Source organism: Salvia splendens, chromosome 12 (assembly GCF_004379255.2).
Source record: "Salvia splendens isolate huo1 chromosome 12, SspV2, whole genome shotgun sequence".
Taxonomy (NCBI): Eukaryota; Viridiplantae; Streptophyta; class Magnoliopsida; order Lamiales; family Lamiaceae; genus Salvia; species Salvia splendens.
Genome location: NC_056043.1, coordinates 19,828,348 through 19,847,609, shown reverse-complemented (window position 1 = coordinate 19,847,609; position 19,262 = coordinate 19,828,348). Strand labels below are relative to the sequence as shown.

Below are 19,262 nucleotides of genomic sequence, written 5' to 3'. Positions count from 1 at the left end.
CGGCGCCGAGAAGCGCGACCCAGAACAAATCCGAAAAAAGTTTGGTAGGATACTGCGGGCTACCAAGTTGTTCGCGTCCATATACGAGAACAACCTTCGCCACGCCGAGAGTGGCCGAAGCGTAGCAGATGTTAAGACCCTGTCGGAGGGCCAATACCACAAGACGGGCCAACCGAAGTTCACCTTGTGGGAGGAGTATCTTGTCCTCGTGGATTGTCCGAAATTCAGGTCGATCGTGGCGAACGAGGTGGAAACAGCTCCTGGCTCGAAGCGCACAAGGCACAACCTTGCCCGGGAATACAACAGTGGGAGCGGCTCGCACGAGTTCGAGCAGTCCGACGAGCAAGTCGAAGAGCCAGCCGCGACTCACATTAGGCGACGACGACCCATGGGACAACAGGCCGCTATCCGCAAAGCCAGAGGGGGTAGAAGTGCCTCACGCCAAACGGCGGCCGCGTCCGGATCGCGCATCCCCCAGTCTGCCCCAATCCCACAGCCCACGGTGCAACCCCACGAGGTATTGGCCAATAGCATAGACGTAACGTTGATGCAACAACTGCAAGACGTATGCAGCTCATACGCAGGTGAAACTGACCCGTACGTCAGGAACGTCTACAAGAGGCTCATCAATCGGCTTGAGAGTCGACTGGGGTTGGTTGATAATGCGCCGGGGATACCGAGGCCGGCAGCAGCGAGAGAGGAGGAGGAGAAGAAGAAGAAGACGAGGAAGCCTACTCCGACACCGAGTAGACGGTGCCGGAGTTTTGTAGTTGTATTTTATTTTAATTATTCGTTGTATAATTTACCGGTTTGCAATACAACGAATATTCGGGCCTAATTACCTTGCATTCTAATTATTTATACTGCGATTATTTAAATTACACTTGATTGAAACTAAAAAATATTTAAAAATGAAAATTGATTATAAAATTTGGGGGCTATTGGAGTTGTCCACTATAGTGGCGGAAATAGAATTTTGGGGCTATGAACAACAAAATTGGGGCTATAGACAAAAACTGGGGCGGGGCTATTGGGCGTGTCCGCCTTATAGTGGACACCCTCACAATTCACACATCCCTTCCTGGCCAACTCCACCGTCGCCGGTTGCATGTTCCTCCTCCTCTCATCTAATTCCCCCCCCCCCCGCGCTCTCTCCAACGCAGAAACTGCCAAATCGAGTATCTCTCAAATTCTCCAACGCAGAAACTGCCAAGTCGAGTATCTCTCAAATTCTCCCCCAAAATATATACCGTGCCTTAGCTAGCTCTCTTCTCTGTCGGCCTGCCTCAGCCACCCGCCATCGTCGTTGTCCCTGCTGATCGCCGACGATTGCTGCTTCCGACAATTGTCTATTAGATGATGATTATTTAAATAAAAGAAGTGGATCGGTGATTACCTGAGGTTGGAAAATTGTCTTTGAAAAGAAGAAACAAAAAAAACTCTTTGCTCACTCTCTTCTCTAACTCTCGATTTCTTTAGAATTGATTAACTGTGGTGGAATTGTGGAATAACTTGGACACTGGCAATGAAAAAAAATATACATTCGTTTTTGTTGGAGATTTTTCAGGCGGTAGTTGGATTTCGCCGCTTTTGTGAAAGACTCGTGGAGTTGGGAGTTGGAATGTATATTGGGCTGCCATAGGAAAGGAAGAGAAGAAGAAATTAGGCCTGGGCCTCTCCATGGTGACTCCAAAATTTATGAAGTGGGCTGGGATTTAGTTGATCGGCCCACATATGTACAAACACCCTTAATTTCTAATTGTTTGCTTTTAATTATTTATGAGCAGATAACGTTTTTTTTCTTCAGAATTTGGGATTTAACGTGCATCTAAAAGGCTAAAGAGTGAAACTTGTGTAAACTACTGTGAAATCATGATAATATGTAATGGAATTAAACTTGGAGATTTCAAAATTGAGAAAAGTATACCTTGATCGAATAGCGGAAAGAACTCCCTCTCACGGTATTTTATTCTTTGGGATTTGAGAGAATGATTTAATTTACAGAATCGGTGGAATATATATATATATATATATATGTATATATATATAGGGGAGCGTTATTCTCCTATTCATCCCTAAGATCCTTTATTCTTCTTAATATGGGTCGTTAGATGTGATAGATGGAGGGTCCGGATGAAATCCCATTTTTTAATCCCGTGTTGCATTATAGGGTGAATTCTGTGCATTATAAGGGTAAACTAGTAAAACAACTACATTGAAAACCGCCCAAAACGGAATGACCGAAATTTCAGCGGGATTTGATTCAACCTTCCATCTTCTCACACTCTCTCACTCCAAACGACAATCTCACAACTCACTTCTCTCTGCAAATCGTCTCCCCAATTTCCACCCACTCTCCAAACCCTAGCCGCCAAGGGAAGCAACCGGGCATCTCCAGAAATCGCTCGTTTTCTCCGTCGGTAGTCGACGAAACCATAGTTTCCGCCGCCGTTTTCTCTGTCGGTAGTCGACGAAAAAATTGACATCACTCGTCCAAGATGAAGCAACCGGAATCGGATGGAGAAGCGGTAGTTGTCGAGAAAAAGACTCGAAAAACTACTAAGCGAGCTTCTGCAAGAACTCAAAAAGTAGTGGAGCCTCCAGATGAAGTTTCTGCAGTCACTGACAGTGTTGGAGATGAAGCATTGGTCAAACCTGCAGATTCGGCTGAGGATTCAAAGAAAACCATGCCTAGAACTCGAAAAAAAGGTTGAATCTTGTTTGAATTTAGATGAATCAGTATGTGGATCTAATTGTGTTTCTGTGCAGCTAATTCGACATCCAAGGCACTGGAAGAAGATGGCCGGACTAAGAAGCCGACAAAGCAAGAAGGCTGGAAGGGTAATTGCATGATTGTTTTGTGCGCATTAGTTAATCTAAAATTTACATTATTGTTGTATTGGGATGCATTATTTGTTAAATATTTTGCATTATGTACCCGGTTACTTTCTTTGTTGGAAAATTGGTTATTGGAAGGTACATATGTGCATTACTTGGTTTAGGTAGTGCATTATGTAGCTGTTAATTGTCATTATGTGCAGTATATTATGCATTATTAGAGATATTGTGTATATGGGTTAATCAACTCAGTGAAGATTACATATGTGCATTATATGGTTTAGGCAGTGCGTTGTGTAGAAGGAAATTGTCATTATTTGGAGTATATTATGCATTATGAGAGATATTTTGTATATGGGTTAATCACTTCAGTGAATATTACATATGTGCATTATTTGGTTTAGGCAGTGCATTATGTAGCAGGTAATTGTCATTATTTGGAGTATATTAGGCATTATGAGATGTATTGTTTAAATGGGTTAATCAATCAGTGAAGATTACATATGTGCATTATTTGGTTTAGGCAGTGCATTATGTAATATGTAATTGTCATTATTTGGAGTATATTATGCATTATGAGAAGTATTTTGTATTTTGGTTAATCAACTTAGTGAAGATCACATATGCGCATTATTTGGTTTAGGCAGTGCATTATGTAGCAGGTAATTGTCATTACTTGGAGTATATTCTGCATTATGAGATGTATTTTGTATATGGGTTAATCAATTCAATGAAGATTACATATGTGCATTATTTAGTTTAGGCAGTGCATTATGTAGTAGGTAATTGTCATTATTTGGAGTATATTAGGCATTATGAGAGGTATTGTTTATATTAGTTAATCAACTCAATGAATATTCAAAGTGCGCATATCATGTTGTATTCTGTGTTAATAATAATTTTATGATGTTTTATGTTGTTTGTTCCGTATCAGAGAAGCGGCTAAGACTCGACATCGAGGAAGCGATCGACGGTGTAATTCCGATTGCAGTTGCGAAAAGATCCAGGGATAGATTGGCCGAGGTGGCCCAAGTACGGCTGGAGATCAGGGTGAGCCGAAGAACCCTAGAGGAAGAAAGGGCGCTCGTCTCTTACATAATATGTACATTATGTAAATCAGTCAAAATTAGTCCATAGCCGCGATTGTAACAAAACACTAGTTTTATAACTCAAACTAATTGTCTTTGTTAACGTTGTTATTAATGTGTACATACTAGACCCTAGCCCCTGGGCTTGTTAAACCCTTAGGGAAAACAAGAAACGTGCGCCAAACATCGAAACACGACCCAACTTAAATTAAACGGGGCAGGATAAATGTTCATTACATATCACAAAACATGCATTACAGAAACTAAACTACGCATTATACTCTACAAAAATGTACATTACATATATCTGTTTTAAAAAATGTCTACGCACTATGCATGTGCAACCCCAGATGAATTACTGCAGCTCGTGTATTTGGACAACGTTTGTTAGACTTAGAACATACTACACCCTAGCCCCTAGGCTTGTTAAACCCTTAGGGAAAATAAGAAACGTGCGCCAAACATTGAAACACGGCCCAACTTAAATTAAACGGGACATGATAAATGTTCATTACATATCACAAAACGTGCATTACAGAAACTAAACTATGCATTATACTCTACAAAAAATGTACATTACGTATATCTGTTTTAAAAAATGTCTACGCGCTATGCATGTGCAACCCCAGACGAATTACTGCAGCTCGTGTATTTGGACAACGTTTGTTAGACTTAGAACATACTACACCCTAGCCCCTAGGCTTTTTAAACCCTTAGGGAAAACAAGAAACGTGAACCAAACATCGAAACACGACACAACTTAAATTAAACGGATCAGGATAAATGTTCATTACATATCACAAATAATGCATTACAGAAACTAAACTGCACATTATACTGTATAATATGTACATTATGTATATCAGTAAAAAAAAACCTACGCGCTATGAATGTGCAACCCCAGATGAATTACTGCAGCTCGTGTATTTGGACAACGTTATTTAGACTTAGAACGTACTACACCCTAGCCCCTAGGCTTGTTAAACCCTTAGGGAATACAAGAAACGTGCGCCAAACATCGATACACTGCATAAGTTAAATTAAACGGGTCAAGATAAATGTTCATTACATATCACATATAATGCATTACAGAAACTAAACTACGCATTATACTCCCAAGATCAAAATTCAACAAAGTATCGCATCTCCTTTCACGCAGCGCTCCCTCTATCTTAGAAAATTCTCCATCGCCGTCAGCCATTGTCTAGGTCTGCTCTCCCTCCTTCGTCGGCGTTCCGTGCTGCTGCCCGATTGCAAAGCAGGATCAACACCGTCGTCGCTGAACTGCTACTGTCCTTCGCGCAGCTACTGCCCCTGTTCCCAACCTCACTTTCTCTGCCCTCCGATCTGTACTTCGTCGTCACCGTCGGCGAGCTCGAAAGCTCAGCTCTCCGCCTATCTTCTTCTCTCATCGCCGCTGCGATTCATCGCAGCCGCGACTCTCCATCATCGCTGTTGATCAGCCAGCGTTGCCGCCACTAGGGTCGCCGTTGAACGGATGTTGCTGTTTTCCTCCCGCCGCGGCGAACAAAATCAATTGCGGCGAAGGAAGAGTGGATGAATTCACGTCTGGTGCGTATTGCAGGGATGAATAACCGTGCAGATTTTCTTAAACGTAAATTAAGGAATTACCATAACCAACTAACATATTGAGTTCTAATTTAGCCTTTTTCACTATTTTTTATTATTAAATTAATTGGTTATACGGTTAAATATAGGCCATAGGATTTCGAAAATCCACGGTTAAGATTAAGAAGGAAATAGGAGGAAATAAGGGAAAGGGAAATGAATACATCCATATATATATATATATATATATATATATATAGGAGTGCATTATAACGATAACCCCAATTTGTGTGATAACCCTATAACTAAATCTCCACCACACATTTTTAAAATATGTGGTCTAGATTTAATCTAACAAAACTATCATTTTATCAAATAAAACTATCATATTTCGGTTATATAAGGGCAAAATTGTCATTTCGTTATAAAATTAGGCGCGTAAAAAGAAAACATGAACTAAACGCTGCATTCAATTTCTCTCACACTCAAACCCTCCGAATCTCATTCAAACCCTTGCAAAACTATCGGCAAAAGTATCATTTTATAACCTCAGAGTATCATTCTATCTGCAAAAGTATCATTTTATCAACTCAGAGTATCATTCTATCAAGCAAAACTATCATTTTATGCAGTAAACCTAACATTTATAAGCCAAAAGTATCATCTTAACTACCAATCATTGGGTTCAAAGCATCATCACAAACAGGAATGTACATACCTACAAATCAGTAAAAGTATCATTTTATCAACTCAGAGTATCATTCTATGCGGCAAAACTATCATTTTATGCAGTAAACCTAACATTTATAAACCAAAAGTATCATTTTATTAACTCTGAGTATCATTCTATCCGATAAAAAGTATCATTTTATCAACTCAGAGTATCATTCTATCCGGCAAAACTATCATTTTATAACCTCAGAGTATCATTCTATCGGCAAAAGTATCATTTTATCAACTCAGATTATCATTCTATCAAGCAAAACTATCATTTTATGCAGTAAACCTAACATTTATAAGCCAAAAGTATCATCTTAACTAACAATCATTGGGTTCAAAGCATCATCACAAACAGGAATGTACATACCTACAAATCAGTAAAAGTATCATTTTATCAAGCAAAACACATCACTCTTATTCGTATTTTACTTCACCGTTGTTCACAAAACACTAGTTTCTTATTCAGTGGAGTAAATAGATACAACACAACAGTGAATTAAATAGTAAACAAGATATTAATGTACAATAAGTACTTGCTATTGAATTTAAATGAAGTTTTCTACAATAGTTCATGAACGCTTGAAGTTTACAATCATTTTTTCCACATATATTTTATTTGTTTTCCCATATTCTTCATAATGCTTTGATGCTAGTGACAAGATATTCAATGCCTCATGGTTTTTTTCCGACAATAATAATGCGCTGCAATACTTTGCTCTTAGTCTTTGGAGTATTCTCTTGCTTCTTGCAGTTAATCCACACTTCCAATCTTGTTCACGCTCACCATAATAACATTCCAAATGTCGCATCAAAAAAACTCCACAATCTTCTACATTTGATGTTGTTCTCCAAGTCATTTTGAGCCTTACTATGCTCACATCCTTTATTGATTTGCTTTGGTTGTGATACCCCATTTTTGTCAAAAAATGACAAATATACAATCTCTGCAATATATCATTATGAATATCAGATGTAGTTCACGATAAAGAGTACTATACTTCACTGTAATCACAAAAATACTTCACTATATATCATGTATACTTACCAAATTTTCAGGTATGCTACCATATTTGATTAATACGTCCTCATCGCCAGCATTCTTCGAATTGTCAATCACCACTATACTTTTAGTACTAAATCTGAAGCATATGGTATAGTAATGTTCTGCAGCACATATTGGAAAGAACACCTACATAGATAATAATTTCAGAATAAAAACAATTAGTAAATATAACAAAGAATCAATTGTGTTTAGTATTTACCAAATCTACATCGCCCCATTTGAAATACGGAATTTGTTCAACCTCAGTTTGTAAATTGTCACAGAATCTATCAATTAGAGTCATGAGGTCGACCCCATAAGGCCGATCAACAACTGTATACAGCTGAAAGATGAGACAAGTCAAATTTGGATGGAAATAATTCACTTTGTGTCCTGTTTTATAGAACTAATGAACTGTGTATTGTGTACAATAGTGAAGTGAAATCAGAATAAGAGTGAAGTGTTTTGTAAATAAGAAATAAGAGTGAAGTGTTTTGTAAACAAGAGTGAAGTAAAATTGAAGTAAGAGTGATGTGTTTTGTGAACAAGAGTGAAGTGAAATCGAAGTAAGAGTGATGTGTTCTGTGAACAAGAGTGAAGTGTTTTCTGAACAAGAGTGATGCGTTTTCTGAACAAGAGTGAAGTGAAATCAGAATATAGTGCATATATACTTATGAAGTTTAAATATCATATAGTGAAATGAATATGATTAGTAGTGAAGTAAACATGCTTTATAATGGACATATACCATGCAATAAATTTTTAAAAATTTATATTATTCTTACGGATGGGTATGTAGTGAAAAAGAGGCACCTTGATGAAGATAGAGCCCTGTATTCTTCCATATTATTTAAATAAGAAGCCCATGCACTGATCACACCCACTTCTATTAGCGTACGTGGCAATAGTGAACAGAATTCTCTTTTTGTTACCATTATGACATTATCATCATACACTATGGCGTCCCTGTTCAAATATGTGTGTGTGTTAGCACATCTTTTGTATATTTTTCTTCTAAATCAGAACTATAATATAAATCTTACTCATTTGATTCATATGTTGTCATAATCCACAAAAAGATTTGTGACTCCTTCAAGGTAAACTTGGTTTTGGCCTGGACCACCCTTTCATGGAATGGAGATTTCAATGCAGCTGATATTCTCTTCTCAGCTTTTGAACTTATCTCCCTTTGTTCAGTCCTAGCAGTTGCCTGTCAGGGCAAGAATGATATGAAAACTTCACTATATAAGACATATAGTTCACTTGATGTTTGTTAAAAGTGTTGGTGAATGGATGAGATATATCATTGCTTAACACTTACCATGTCTGGATTGTAAACTACTATTTCGGTTGAAGGATTTTTGCTAGATACATTCAACTCTGATTGAACACAATCATCATTAGCATATATCTCCATGCATGCTTCTATTGCAGATGCAATCTGGGCATCCACAATGTCTTCCTATTTTCATAATAAGAAATGAAAACACATCAATATTGTAATACCCCGACTTTTTCTATCCTTTTTATTTGTTCTCGAAATGAGGTCGTTTACGCATCTGAAAATTTTTAGCCTTTATTTCTTTTGTCGAGAGAAGTATTTCATTTTTTTGTGCCTATAACCATTATTCTTTTCCTATCCCAATTTATTTATTCCCAAGCCCAATTCTTTTTGGAACTATTTCAGCCCAATTTTGGAGAAGACCAAGTCAGGTTTTATTTCATCAATTTTGAGCCCTTCTCCACTTCCTTTTCGGTTACCACATTTGAGAAGGAGAAAGAAATCAGATTTTAAATAAATGAGCAAATCTCGGCATCTCCCCATGATCCCACGTTTCTATATCATACGATCTTTCTCCACTATTTCATTCAGTTTCAAATCGATGGAAGCACTGACAGAGAGGGCAGAGAGTAAAAGTGTAACATCCCAAACTTTTGTGACTCCTTTTATTGGTCTTGTGAATTTTGAATTTTGGAACTATGAAACTTTTGTTTCTATGTGATTGAAGTGACTTTGCGTGGAATAAATTATCGTGGTTAATGTGAATGATGAGCTTGAGTTTTATTTTTTTTCCCTTGAGGGGAAAATAATTAATAGGATCATGCATTTATTCTTTCTCGAGTCAATTCATTGAATTATTCGGCTCCTCCAAATTATTGAAATAGCACTTCTTTTCGTGGGTTTAATTAATTGTTTTGGGATACTTATCCAAATTAAATCCAAACCAAATGACCCCTAGATGGTACTACATGAAATTCGAACTCCATTTTATTTTCCTTGGGAGTTTTTGAAAATCTCCTATAGGAGAAAGAATTATTTTCATTGATTTAATTGGTGCTTTATTGACTCCTTTCCTTTGAATTTAATCCAATTAAATCATGTTATAATTTATTTCTTCACCTAAAATAAATAGAGAGTTGGGATATTTCCTTGGTTAGCAATTTTCGGCCCCTCCACTAAATTTTGGAGGATATTTTATTTGTTTCCTAATTTGTGGAATCCCTTTTTATTCAAATAAATTCCTATGTCTAATTAATTGGGGATGTGAATATTTTTCTTCTACTTTTCTTCCATATCACACGCCCCCTATGCAATATTTTCCTTGTGGGAATTTAATTAATTGTTGCCTATTTTATGGTAGCCTTTTTCCTATAAATAAATTACCTAATTTAAATCCTATTCTTTTAATTGGGGATTTAAATAATTTCCTTGTGCAATTACCCAAGAATTTTCGGCCCCCTCATTTATTTCCTACTTGGAGATTTAATTTAATTGTTCCCTTGTATTCATTATTTTTATTTCCTAAGTTATGAATTTATTCTCCAAGTAAATACCAAATAAATTCTTTGTTGTGCACTACATGGAATTTTCGAAAATTTCACTCTCCCACATGCCTATTTTATTCTTTTAAATTGTGAGATTTTTATTCATTAGCCTATATTTTATTTCCCCCACAATTTCTTTATTTAATTTACCCATGGATTAAACCTAACAAATATATAGCAAATAATCAAACCCTAGCCCCCATTCACCTCAAAATTCGCCCCCTCTCCCACACGTTTTTCATCTTCCACTCTCCCATCTCCAAAAATCCTCCATCCAACTCTTGTTCTTACAATCCTTTGAAGTTATTTTCAAGAGTCTCCGACGAATCGCTTCGTTCATCGTTTCGACCGATTCGTTTTGTGTCAAAGAAGGTATATTGCTCACTTTCTATCACCCTACCCGTTTTGACCATGTTCTTGAGTCCTACATGCATGTAGAGGGTGTAGGTTTGATAGATCGCAAATTTTAACGGGAGGGGGAAAGTGTGTTTCGTAAGAACTTGTTTGATTTTTTGCGGTTGATTGAAATCATGTGTGTTGGATTGAAATATTTGGTGAATAATATGAGTTATGTGCAAATATGTGTATGAGGAACGGGTAAGCATGATTATGTGTTTTCGAGCATGGAAAAAAAAAAAAACGGTGTCTGTGTTGTGGAAGTTTTAAAAACCCTATTTTCGAACTTGAACCAGAAATCTGTGATGCACGACCAGTGACTTATGATCTGTATTTGACCCATCAAACGAACGAATTTTGCTATGAAATTTTTACTGAGTAAACTTCAAGGTGTTTTCTGTGTGTATTGTGAATTTCAGCCCGTTTTATCAAAAAATGAATTTTTAATAAATTTTTGAAGTTGACTGCGCAAATCTGCCAGAAACTTGAGTTCTCGCCATGAATGTTTCGTTTTCTGTTTGACTGACCAAATGACCTCCGATTGATGTGATTCTTGAACTATTTGTGTTAAATTTCCAGCCATTTCGGGCATTGTATGAATTTATGGTGAAATTTTTAAATGAACTGCGCAATACTGTCAGAAATTATATGTTCCGACCAGAAAGTTTAATATGTGATATGACTGACCAAATGACGTTATTTCAGTGTGAAAATTTTCATGGATGAACTTGAAGGTGTCCTCTGTAATGTGACCAAAATTTAGCTTCTTTTGAGGTCGGGTGAATTTATAGTGATTTTTACAAACGGTCGCACAGTTCTGCCAGTTTTCAGCCTTGTTAAAATGACACCTAGTTTCAAGTTTAAAAGTATTATATGATGCATGTATGTACAAGGAGCATGTTTAAATTATGTGATCACGTGTGATAAGTTGAAATGCGATGCGTGTGTCTTTACACCTTTGTGACGTATGTTGGGTTGGGGAATTGAGAAAGACGATGAGAGAGAAACGATAGGACATGCATAGTAATATGTTGATGTGTGAGACTGACTTATGTTGTCGTTGACAAGGGTGTTGTGTATTCGTGAACTCGAGGATCGAGAGTTGCTAAGTTGGGTTGTGAATTGCTAAGCGAACGAGGTGGGCTTTTCTTTTCAAACCTTTTTACTTTTCCAAAAAATATTATGTGGCGATATAAGGGTGGTTTAACTATTATGTCATGACATGTTATTTTTATTATGAGATTGTGTGCCTGATGCCTAGTTCGTATGAGTTTACTCCGTTAGGCTATATGGCTGTGTGGTGAAACGAATTCGGGTCTGAGTAGGGCCGTAAACCCTATCAGGCTGTGTACACTGGTGGGATCGTGAGCTGTCCTTGCAAGTCGGCCAGTCTCGTGGGCGAATAGTGTGGCCACACTTTCGTCGCACTGTGATGTGATTGATGGATTGATGTGAAAAGTGGGGAGATAAATTGTCTGGCCAGACTTGAATTTTTGTGTTTCTCGTGATGTTTTTCTTACTACTTAAAACCCAAGATCACTGGTATGGATGACATAACCTATTAAAATGTTTTCGGCATGAGCCCATTGAGTACAACAAGTACTCAGCCCTACATATTATTTTTCTTATGTGCAGGTTGAGCGGGATGTTGCGGTGGATGTTGAGCTGGCTAAAGACCCTAGGATACGTTGTGTCGTCATACATAGGCGTGATCCTTGACTCTCCCTGAACCTTATCTATCCGCTGCTATGTTTTAATTATGTCATAAGACCTTAATCTTTTCGTGTTGTGTTTGAACATGTATGGTGGTGTTAGGTTTAAACGAGTGTTACGTTGTCTTTCTGAAAATGGTATTTTCCGAGATTTAAGTTAAATGTTCGTTTTACCTTAGTTTTTTTTATATATAGTTGTATCTCTTAAGTCAAAATTTTTCCGGTGCCCTTTCTAAAAGCATGTTTCTTTACGTCTTTTAAAAAAAAATGACCTTAAACTTCTTTAAACTATGTTGTTTTCTTTCTTTAAGTCTTAAGTTGTTCTTTTAAACTGTTGTCCATGCATGTCGGTCACGATCGCCGCGTTTGTGATACCCCTGGTATGGGCGGTCGTGACAAAAAGCAATCAAAGGCGGATTTTTTTCACCACACAAGGATACGACGGTGCTGCCTGTGCGTGTCTGGCAGCAGCGGCGATGAAAACAACCCCGAACAGCAGTTAAGCGGCGCCAGAGTTTCGCGACGATGATGACGGGGGTGCGACTCGGGCAATGCTGAAATTTCATTGAGAAGAGAGGGAACGCAACTGCGAGATCGATGGAGAGATGAAGGAGGGAAGCGAGTTCTTTTTCAAATTTTGGGTTGGAGATGTCGTCGAATTTGAGGGAGAGCAGCAACAAAAAGTAGAGAGGCGGCGGTGGCTGGAGAGGAGAGAGATACGGGCGAGCAGAGATACGGGCGAGCAGAGAGCGAGATCGGGAACAAGGGTGAAGGACAGTCGCCGTGCAGCGGTTCACCGACGGCGGCGCCAGACTTGGAGGGCGAGCCGCAGCAGCAAAACCGCAGCGGCTGTCTTGATCTGGAGCAACGGTGGCTGGACTTCGACGCGACGGATTCTGGAAATTGGGGGTTGAAAAAAATTTAGAATGGAGAGAGAGAGAGTTGTTGACCGAGATGGAGGGAGCAAGGGAATCACTTGTTTTTGTGTTTCATTTGGGGAAAAATGGAAAGAATAAGGAGAGGAAAGAGAGAGGCCGACGGGTTGCTGGGGGAAGGTGTTTCATTTTATTTATTTTGGGCGATATTGCTTTGGGCCTAGGAAAAATTTTTAAGTTTGGGCCACCTCCTTTAAATTAATTTTGGGCCAAGGAATAACATAAAGGAGGATGGAATCAGAGGAAGGATTTTCTCCGCGAACAAAATTGAAGTCGAAGTAAGGAGTTCAAATTCAGAAAATTAAACGAACGAGGTGGGCTTTCGAACTAAATACTTTCTAGAGCTTTAGTTTTAATATTTTGATTCGAGGATCATTTTATGTGACGAAATTCCTTTTAACTGAGATTGCAAGTATTATTAATTTTATTCGATGATGATATGATTTATGTGCTTAAAGTGAAATGATTTAAGTGAAAGTGATGTTATGTGATATATGTGTTGATTTATCGAGTGATTTGTGATTTGCTCGACTTGTTGATGTGATGTGAGATGATGCTCGACCTTGACAGAGAAAAATGATTTATGCTTCAAATACGTTTTTGAGGAAAATAAAGTTTGCAAAGGGAATGTCATGCCATACTTTTGTTTGAGAAATGCCTATCTGTTTGTTTAGCAAGGGAGTTGTCCCTACTAGACCTATTGAAATCGAATTCGGGTCTGACTAGGAAGTGAGTTCTTACTCAGGCTAGTGTACACCACGTAGATCGTGTGCTATCTCTTTCGAGTTGGCCGGTCTAGTGACATTGAATGTGGCCGCATTCCTTGTCATGTATGTTGAGATTGTTGAGATGATGTTGTTGAGGTTGTTGAGATGATGATGTTGATGATTGCTTAGTGGGGAGTGAGTCCCTACTATGAGTTTAATCGAATTCGGGTCCTAGCAAGGGTGCGTCCCTGCTCGGGCTAGTGTACACGATGAGGACTGTGAGTCATCGAACGGGTTGACCGGTTTTCGTGCTCGTGGAAAGTGGTCCCCTTACACGGCACCTTAAAGAACATATATGGCAGTTTCTTAAATAATTCAAGGAGAAATGGTTGTGTTTTGAAATTATGAGGAAAAAGGAGTTGAGGATGAGTTGAAAGTTTGTATTTGAGATATTTTTTGTGTCTCGGGCCTTTTCAAGTTAAAACCCCGAGGTCACTCAATGGTGGCATGACATAACTATTTTTATAAAATTGTTTTGGCATTTGTCCACTGAGTGCATCAAGTACTCAGCCCTGCATATGTTTTCTCTATGTGCAGGTTGAGCTGTGACGAGCGCGGTGGGTGTTGAGCAGAGCTGGTGAAGATTTGTGTTTGTTTTAAATGTTCCGAATATATTGTGTCTTCATACATAATATTATTCTTCTCTCGAATGCTTCCGCTGAATGTTGTTTCTTTTGAGTTTATGTATTGTTGAGATATAATCCCTTTGAGTTCTCAATTGTTGAGATGATACTCTGATTTTTATTCAAGTTATTCCTGTTTGGTTTCGAGCTATGGTCGAGTTCTATTATTTTCCCCTTTCTTTCCCGCTTCTTTAATCCTCCCCTAGTCGTGATCAACCGTGTTTTCTATCCTTAGAAAATGCGGGCGTGACATAATGGTATCAGAGCAATTTTTCTTTCCGCTCTGGACCCGAGAGTGTTTTTCTATCTTAGTCTAGACTTGTTTCGCTAGACTAAAATAATAATGATAATAATAATAATAATGATAATGATAATTATGCATTGAAGGCTCAACATCCCGCTTCGCCACGCTCAACCAAGAAAGAGGTAATATATTTTTATGTGAAAATTTTTATGAGAAAGTTTTGGAGAAAGGAAGACGAGAAAATTTTTGAGAAAGAAAGAGGAGAAATTTTTTATACGAATGAGGAAGTAGAATCTTTCTGTGAGGGATTGATTTCGAGTTGAGAAGAGTATTTGCTGATGTTTGAGAAAAGAACGAGTTTTGATGAGAGTCGATGGATTGTGTGTTTTGCATGAAAGATGAAAATTGATGAGTTGTTTTGAGAATGTTGAGATATGAGATGATAAAATATGTTGTGAACTTAGAGTGCCTAAGATGTTAGTTGACCACGCGGACCGTTGTTCTAATTTGAAAACTCACCTATCGCTTTCCCAAGTGACGAAAACGAACGAGAATCTGAAAGTGTGGGGCGAATCCCTAATTTGTGGAGGCACGACGAGGCAAGGAGAGCGAGAGTGCGAATGGAGGCCGGTGGACCATGTAACTTTTCTCGGAATGGCGCGAAATGTTGGAGAAAGCTTGATGAGTGAACTATTTTACTATTTCCTACGTTTTCCCTGAACGACAAGAACAAAAAGAATACGAGGAAGATTTCAAGAAGTGGAAGATAGCAAAGACGAAAAGAAGTTCAAACGAAAAAGATGGTGCAAGACAAGGAGGGATGATGCGAATTGCGCGATTTAATTTAATATTGTCTAACCTAGCGTAATTTATTAAAAGTGGCAGCGATGTGACTTTCAACTACAATGTTAATTAAACAATATGAGGAAGGTGCTTGGAAATTGGAAGACAAGATGATGGAGAAATTCTATATTCGAAGGACGTAAGCAAATTTCGGGACGAAATTTTTGTTAAGATGGGTAGATTGTAATACCCCGACTTTTTCTATCCTTTTTATTTGTTCTCGAAATGAGGTCGTTTACGCATCTGAAAATTTTTAGCCTTTATTTCTTTTGTCGAGAGAAGTATTTCATTTTTTTGGGCCTATAACCATTATTCTTTTCCTATCCCAATTTATTTATTCCCAAGCCCAATTCTTTTTGGAACTATTTCAGCCCAATTTTGGAGAAGACCAAGTCAGGTTTTATTTCATCAATTTTGAGCCCTTCTCCACTTCCTTTTCGGTTACCACATTTGAGAAGGAGAAAGAAATCAGATTTTAAATAAATGAGCAAATCTCGGCCATATCTCCAACATACATATCTCCCCATGATCCCACGTTTCTATATCATACGATCTTTCTCCACTATTTCATTCAGTTTCAAATCGATGGAAGCATTGACAGAGAGGGCAGAGAGTAAAAGCAATCAAAGGCGGATTTTTTTCACCACACAAGGATACGACGGTGCTGCCTGTGCGTGTCTGGCAGCAGCGGCCACCGAACAGCAGTTAAGCGGCGTCAGAGTTTCGCGACGATGATGACGGGGGTGCGACTCGGGCAGCGCTGAAATTTCATTGAGAAGAGAGGGAACGCAACTGCGAGATCGATGGAGAGATGAAGGAGGGAAGCGAGTTCTTTTTCAAATTTTGGGTCGGAGATGTCGTCGAATTTGAGGGAGAGCAGCAACGAAAAGTAGAGAGACGGCGGTGGCTGGAGACCCCAGCGATGGCATCGCGATTCGGGAGTCTGGAGAGGAGCGAGATACGGGCGAGCAGAGAGAGAGATCGGGAACAAGGGCGAAGGACAGTCGCCGTGCAGCGGTTCACCGACGGCGGCGCCGGACTTGGAGGGCTAGCCGCAGCAGCAAAACCGCAGCGGCTGTCTTGATCTGGAGCAAAGGTGGCTGGACTTCGACGCGACGGATTCTGGAAATTGGGGGTTGAAAAAAATTTAGAATGGAGAGAGAGAGAGTTGTTGACCGAGATGGAGGGAGCAGGAGAATCTGTTGTTTTTGTGTTTCATTTGGGGAAAAATGGAAAGAAGAAGGAGAGGAAAGAGAGAGGCCGACGGGTTGCTGGGGGAAGGTGTTTCATTTTATTTATTTTGGGCCATATTGCTTTGGGCCTAGGAAAATTTTTTAAGTTTGGGCCACCTCCTTTAAATTAATTTTGGGCCAAGGAATAACATAAAGGAGGATGGAATCAGAGGAAAGATTTTCTTCGCGAACAAAATTGAAGTCGAAGTAAGGAGTTCAAATTCAGAAAATTAAACGAACGAGGTGGGCTTTCGAACTAAATACTTTCTAGAGCTTTAGTTTTAATATTTTGATTCGAGCATCATTTTATGTGACGAAATTCCTTTTAACTGAGATTGCAAGTATTATTAATTTTATTCGATGATGATATGATTTATGTGCTTAAAGTGAAATGATTTAAGTGAAAGTGATGTTATGTGATATATGTGTTGATTTATCGAGTGATTTGTGATTTACTCGACTTGTTGATGTGATGTGAGATGATGCTCGACCTTGACAGAGAAAAATGATTTATGCTTCAAATACGTTTTTGAGGAAAATAAAGTTTGCAAAGGGAATGTCATGCCATACTTTTGTTTGAGAAATGCCTATCTGTTTGTTTAGCAAGGGAGTAGTCCCTACTAGACCTATTGAAATCGAATTCGGGTCTGACTAGGAAGTGAGTTCCTACTCAGGCTAGTGTACACCACGTAGATCGTGCGCTATCTCTTTCGAGTTGGCCGGTCTTGTGACTTTGAATGTGGCCGCATTCCTTGTCATGTATGTTGAGATTGTTGAGATGATGTTGTTGAGGTTGTTGAGATGATGATGTTGATGATTGCTTAGTGGGGAGTGAGTCCCTACTATGAGTTTAATCGAATTCGGGTCCTAGCAAGGGTGCGTCCCTGCTCGGGCTAGTGTACACGATGAGGACTGTGAGTCATCGAACGGGTTGGCCGGTTTTCGTGCTCGTGGAAAGTGGTCCCCTTACACGGCACCTTAAAGAACAGATATGGCAGTTTCTTAAATAATTCAAGGAGAAATGGTTGTGTTTTGAAATGATGAGGAAAAAGGATTTGAGGATGAGTTGAAAGTTTGTATTTGAGATATTTTTTGTGTCTCGGGCCTTTTAAAGTTAAAACCCCGAGGTCACTCAATGGTGGCATGATATAACTATTTTTATAAAATTGTTTTGGCATTTGTCCACTGAGTGCATCAAGTACTCAGCCCTGCATATGTTTTCTCTATGTGCAGGTTGAGCTGTGACGAGCGCGGTGGGTGTTGAGCAGAGCTGGTGAAGATTTGTGTTTGTTTTAAATGTTCCGAATATATTGTGTCTTCATACATAATATTATTCTTCTCTCGAATGCTTCCGCTGAATGTTGTTTCTTTTGAGTTTATGTATTGTTGAGATATAATCCCTTTGAGTTCTCAATTGTTGAGATGATACTCTGATTTTTATTCAAGTTATTCCTGTTTGGTTTCGAGCTATGGTCGAGTTCTGTTATTTTCCCCTTTCTTTCCCGCTTCTTTAATCCTCCCCTAGTCGTGATCAACCGTGTTTTCTATCCTTAGAAAATGCGGGCGTGACATAGTGGTATCAGAGCAATTTTTCTTTCCGCTCTGGACCCGAGAGTCTTTTTCTATCTTAGTCTAGACTTGTTTCGCTAGACTAAAATAATAATGATAATAATAATAATAATGATAATGATAATTATGCATTGAAGGCTCAACATCCCGCTTCGCCACGCTCAACCAAGAAAGAGGTAATATATTTTTATGTGAAAATTTTTATGAGAAAGTTTTGGAGAAAGGAAGACGAGAAAATTTTTGAGAAAGAGAGAGGAGAAATTTTTTATACGAATGAAGAAGTAGAATCTTTCTGTGAGGGATTGATTTCGAGTTGAGAAGAGTATTTGCTGATGTTTGAGAAAAGAACGAGTTTTGATGAGAGATGATGGATTGTGTGTTTTGCATGAAAGATGAAAATTGATGAGTTGTTTTGAGAATGTTGAGATATGAGATGATAAAATATGTTGTGAACTTAGAGTGCCTAAGATGTTAGTTGACCACGCGGACCGTGGTTCTAATTTGAAAACTCACCTATCGCTTTCCCAAGTGACGAAAACGAACAAGAATCTGAAAGTGTGGGGCGAATCCCTAATTTGTGGAGGCACGACGAGGCAAGGAGAGCGAGAGTGCGAATGGAGGCCGGTGGACCATGTAACTTTTCTCGGAATGGCGCGAAATGTTGGAGAAAGCTTGATGAGTGAACTATTTTACTATTTCCTACGTTTTCCCTGAACGACAAGAACAAAAAGAATACGAGGAAGATTTCAAGAAGTGGAAGATAGCAAAGACGAAATGAAGTTCAAACGAAAAAGATGGTGCAAGACAAGGAGGGATGATGCGAAGTGCGCGATTTAATTTAATATAGTCTAACCTAGC

At 38.8% G+C, this 19,262-nt stretch overlaps 1 long non-coding RNA gene across 1 annotated transcript; it reads right to left on the bottom strand.

The window, feature by feature from the left end:
• Positions 1-775: 775 nt before the first annotated feature.
• On the bottom strand, positions 776-1,873 carry LOC121758296. The gene is made up of 2 exons (XR_006041405.1): positions 1,397-1,873; positions 776-1,332 (listed from the first exon to the last, which is right to left on the bottom strand). It is a non-coding gene; the product is annotated as an uncharacterized LOC121758296 (long non-coding RNA).
• Positions 1,874-19,262: the final 17,389 nt, after the last annotated feature.